Genomic DNA, 5,589 nt, shown 5'->3' with positions numbered 1-5,589 from the left:
TTCCTTACTTTTTCCCCTCCAGTCAGGATGGGTGTCAAGGAGTTGCTTCTCTCTGGTCTCCCGCCCTTCTCCCCCTCTCCTCTCTCAGTGGTCTCCTAGATGTTGCCCTCCCTTTCCCACCTCCATTTCCCCTTGGTCGCTGACAGAAGCTTCCATCTGGTCCTCTCTTGAAGGAATAGTGGAGGTTTTGGTGTTTCAGATCTTACTGGATAAGGGAAAATTATCCTTTCCAGACCCATCTCAAAGTGAAATGCTGACAGGACAAATAAATCTTTCTCTCTCTGTGTAATACTGGCCATTTCGAATAGCCTAACTCTGTCCATTTCTCCAGACTCAGCTCTTGGCTATCGGTTACCCCAGCCTTCAGGAGGCAGGGTCCCTGAGCGGGGAGTTGCTAAGGGTCCGGGACAGTGGGTCAGGGAAGATGTGTCATTAGGCTTTAAAAGTTGCTGGAAGTTTTTCCGGGTTGGAGTTGAAACAGACTTTAAATAACTAATCAACTCAGCTGGCTGTCTACAGAATAACACAAATGACATTTCTGTGATTTTAGACAGGAGTTGTTTTTTTTGTTTTTTTTTTTTGTCTTTTAATTCTTCATATGGCATTTTGGGGGCTAAAATCATCTTTCTGTTTTCTGTTCCTTTGGGAAATATTTCCCTTTCCCTCATTTCTGATTTCAGACTTTAGCGATTTCAAACATGAGCCTTTAAAGATACACTTAATATTTTATTTTTCAGCTTTCTATTTTCTATGACTATTTGGAGTATTATGAAAATTGTTTAAGATTTCATTTCTTTCCTTGCTTCAAATCTCACATTCCAATCTGCTCCAAACTCAAGTTTCGAGATGCAAATTAAGCAACTTTTTAGAAAACATTCTGATGGTTTCTATCTATCAAACAATAGGAATATTAGGGTTTAGTAATATATGTGCAGGGAGGTTTATTGCAACATGTTGTGACAGCAAAAATTTGGAAATCACCTAAATATCAATCAGTAGAGGCATGGTTGATTGATTACATCTGCTATGTAGTGGCAATGAGACTGTGATCTGCATGCATGCTATGGCACGTTGTGCAGACATTAATTCTGCAGACATTAAATGAACAGGAACATATGTTCTGGTCTTGAAAGAATTTCCACAAAAAGAAAATTACAGACGAAAATGTATTAGCATGATTCCATTTCCCGGACAACAATAATAAAACTCATTAAGGGAACATATAGTTGTTTCAACAGGAGATGTATAGATGCATAAACACCAAACTAAAATTGTTTTTGAGTACTGGGAAGGTAAGATTGAATAATTACTATAAAATTTTCCTTTACACAGCTTGCTGTTTGAATGATTACCACAAATATGCTTTTCTTTTGTAATAGAAAAAAAGAATTTTATTTTAGAAAAAAATTTATTTCCTCTATAAACTTTCCTTAAGTTAAGCCCATTCAGCTTAGAACTGAAGCAAAGACAACTCATAGAGGGGTAAACCAAGACATGGTTACTGCCCTCTGCCCTCCCCCTCTCCTCTCTCAATGGTCTCCTAGACATTGCCCCCCCTTTTGCCACCCCCACTTCCTTATTTTATTAATGTAGGGAAAGAAGTTCAGAGAATTTAAGTGACTTGCCCAAGATCACACAGCGATGAGTAGTGGATGAAGACTAGAAGCCTTTCTCCTGATGCCAAATGTAGTGCTTTCTCCTGTATTGCTCAAACCTGGTCACCAAAGTGACCAAACGGAAGAGGAGACTCAACTTCGTTCTCCAAAAAATAGGGGAATATTCCCTAAACAAGCAAATAACTTCATTGTGGCATCAAGTTTTATCCTAAAAACTAGTATCAGTTATATCAACTACTGCTACATGCAAAAATATAGATGCATCTTACAAATGCAAGGTTAGGAAAAGAAGCCGGCTGCAGAGGAAATACACTAAGTGATGGCTACTGCTGGGGATGGCATCAGAGAAGGGGCAGCCGGGGGCTCTGGAAGAACTCCGTGTCTTCGTCTGGGTGCTGGTTGCCTGGATGCACCCGCTGTGTGAAAGTATAGCACGCTTATGATCGTTCACTTTTCCCGTATGCATGTTAGGCACAATGTTCATTAAAAATTAATGTGATTTTTACACACATAATATTCTCATTTCTGTTGTCATACATATTTTTTCAAGTCTTGAGACAAAGTTGATTGCTTATAGAAATATGCAGTATTCATTTTGCCACTTCACATAGCACTCGGCAAATTCTGGGAGTCTCTAGAAGTGTCAATATCCTGGTATTGATGAGAGGCATGGGGTCATGGCCATCTCTGGCTGCAGCAGTAGGTCGGGATATTCTGGGACAGTCAATAGAGTGTTCCAGAGCTTGGGCAGTGGAGTTACACTGCCTAAATTTGAGTAATGACTCCACCTTTCCTGGCCATATAACTCAGGACAAGTAATGTAACTTCCTTTTACCCCAGTAGGGTACACCTCAGTAGGGGTGTGAGGATTAAATAGGATAATCCATTTAAAGCACTTTACAGGGACTGGCCCATAGTCAGCACGGGGATAAATGTTAATAATTGCTAACTATTGTTAGGCTGTGAGCAAATTTTAACCCTTCTCCCTTACACACGTCTCTCCCATCCCCACCCCCCAAAACTAGGACACCACACGTTGATTTGTACGTATCAGATGCTCAATATTTTTTTCAGTTGAATTGGGTCCAGTGATTCCCCGTGGTCTGTAGGAGAAAGTCCAATCTCCTTCAGTTTCATTTAAGGTTGCCCTTCATTTCCGTTCCTACCTATTTTCCAGGTTCAGTTTCTTCACTGTTCTAAATTAATCCCCTGTTCCAATCACACAAGTCTAAAACCATTTCCAGTATGCCTTGCGCTTTTCTCTCTGAGCGCTTCTTTGCTTGTCTTGCATTCTCCCCACTTCCTGAGACAGCCTTCCTCCTCTGTACCTTCTGTAACTTCATGAATCTTTTAAGACTGATTAAATTGATCTCCTATGGCAATGCTTCTAATCTTTTTTAATTCACAAAACCCTTTGAGAATTTGACAACTTCAATTTGATGATTCTCCTGGAAATAAATATGTACTTATATACAAACCACCCAATTTTGGAGGTTTCACAATCCCCCTAAACCCCAGTCCAGCCCCCCATCTCTGGTCTTTCGGCTACCATCACCATCACAAAGTGACTCTTACTCTCATTGTCCACAGTAATTCCTCTCTGGATGAATACATTGTTTCTTCTTTTGCTGTTTACTCCCACTTTTATATGTTTTTGTTTTTTTTTTTCCTCACACGGAGAATGTAGGATGTCTGGAGACTGGCCCATTATATCATACAAGAGACTGCTGGGTCAGGTGAGATCTCTGAATACATAATCTTTAAAAGGTCAGGGGTCATCAATCAAGAAAGACTGTTTGCTGTAAGCTCAGAAAGCTGACCATTTTCTGCCAGCAGCAGGGGTGATCAGGGGTGCAAGGAGATCCGACTTTCACCACTGAGCATGTAGGCTTAGTGGAATTACAAGGAAGGAGAAATCAGCCAGATACATTTCAAGCCTGTGGACCCTTCTTGTATTTATAACAACATGTTTTCCTAGTAACAGTTTATTTTGCTGAAAACATTTAAATAAAAATTTCCAGAGCCTCTCTGAGAAGATGGTTTTGCATTCCCCAAACACCTGCCTGATTTTAATGTGCTACTATTTTAATCCCTGTAAACATATACTCCCTTCCATATGACTGGAGTTGGTCTCTGTATAATTATCATACACATGGCCTCTAAGAATAGAAATAGGTGCAGAGGGTTTTTTTTTTTTTTTTTTTTGGCTAACTCTGGCGAACTATCCTCTCTGTATGCTTTAGTAGCTAAAGAAGCAAACTTATGGGCAAGAAAACCATTTCTAACTCAACACAACACACTTCTAATATAGCAGTTCACAAAACATTCTCTGACTTTGGGATATGATCTGGATAAAACCTAACGGACTATTCAAAAATAGTCTTGAATTGCTCGAACCTCATTTCCTTCTCTATTCCTCGTGAATTCCAGGATCTGACAGATAGAGACCCCACCTTAGTAACAATCAGATTTGGATTCGTTCTTGGGCCCAGGAGACATCCATCCCATGGGCCCTCTTGCCCTCTGAAGGCCCATTTAGTTCAGAGGAGTCACAGACTGGTCGAGCTTCTAGGACTGTGCTCAAGGTAAACAGCAAGTAAGACCAAAATTATCCTTGGAAATCCCGTAAGTTCCTCGTAAAGTGTGATTTCATGGTTTTGAGTATACAACTTATATAATATGTGAATCTGCATAATTATGTAAATATGTAACATATAAGTGCACATGTTTATTCAATATATAATAATTACAAAATAACATTTGATAACATTTTATTTCCCAGCCTCCCACCCCCACAGAGAGGTTGAATTTGCATAAACCAAATGCACTTGAATTCAAGGATGCTATTTCAGACATTAGAGATAACTTTTGGCCTCTGAGTTCTGTCCTAAAGGCTTGCTTCCCATTCTGGGCTCAAAACAAGCCCATTTGGGACCAGTTGTATACCTTAGATACTGTTTCCATGCAAAAAGTTTAATGAATACCAACAATCTTAATTGGCCAAATCAAATAGTTACATGAAACCTGTGTCTGGGCATCACCAGACCCATCTGATTATCTAGAAAGACTGGCAGGTTTTTCTTTCCCAGACACAGACCCATTCTTTTCAAATTCCTATTTGTTATTTGTTGTCTTTCTTCTATGGAATGATTCACTCACCTGGTTGACTTTTGGAGCAGTACTTGAGTTTTTTTTTTTTTAAGCCATTAAATTTAAAATATGTTCCATTTCTGATACCATAGCATGCAGTACAACATAAACTATTTGAAATGGCTGAAGTGAATGCTTCACACAGGTGTATTTGTATGTGCAGTGGGAGTGGGGGTGGGGAGGACTGGAGTTCACAACTTCTAAGCAAAGAGTTTCGCCTCAGAATGGATTTCTAGACCACACAGTTACCCTTTTGCTGGGGATGGGTGTGTCTTCCTCAGTTCTCACTTTGCAGAGCTGCACTTTTTAAAAATTCAGCTCTGACAGCTGCTGGTACAAAGAGGACCATATGAATACTCCATGGAGAGAGTAAGAATGTTCTCCCCTGTGTCTGGTGAGTAGGGAATGCAGAACACTCTTAATGAGACACCAGGCAGCTTTGTAACTGTGGTAATAATAGCTGATAGGGTCAGGGTGAGGGTTAAGGGAGGTAAGACATGTGAAGTGCTTAAAATGTTGTCCAGAGTACAGGGAGGCCTCCACTGTTGTTGGTGCTGCTTCCAAGGGTGGCCTCACGACTCCAGACACCCTGGGAATGAGTTTCGATCTTTTTGGAACCATCTCGTGAAGTTTCCATAGCTTACTGGCCCAACATACGTCCAAGGTATATACAAAAAGCAAGCAGAGATCATCTTTAATACCAGATATTCATTTAGAAACAAAGATTCAGCCAAGCCTTTCCTCTTTGATAGCCTCAGGGGAAAAAGGAGTGGGCTCGTGATTTCCCTGTTGGAGGATGAGTAGAGATCTGCAGGAAGAATGA

The sequence above is a fragment of the Eumetopias jubatus genome, unplaced genomic scaffold, assembly GCF_037043125.1.
Source record: "Eumetopias jubatus isolate StellerSeaLion01/CBP00866 unplaced genomic scaffold, mEumJub1_p1.0 scaffold_2, whole genome shotgun sequence".
NCBI classification, from domain to species: domain Eukaryota; kingdom Metazoa; phylum Chordata; class Mammalia; order Carnivora; family Otariidae; genus Eumetopias; species Eumetopias jubatus.
Note: the sequence above shows the minus strand (reverse complement) of the source record.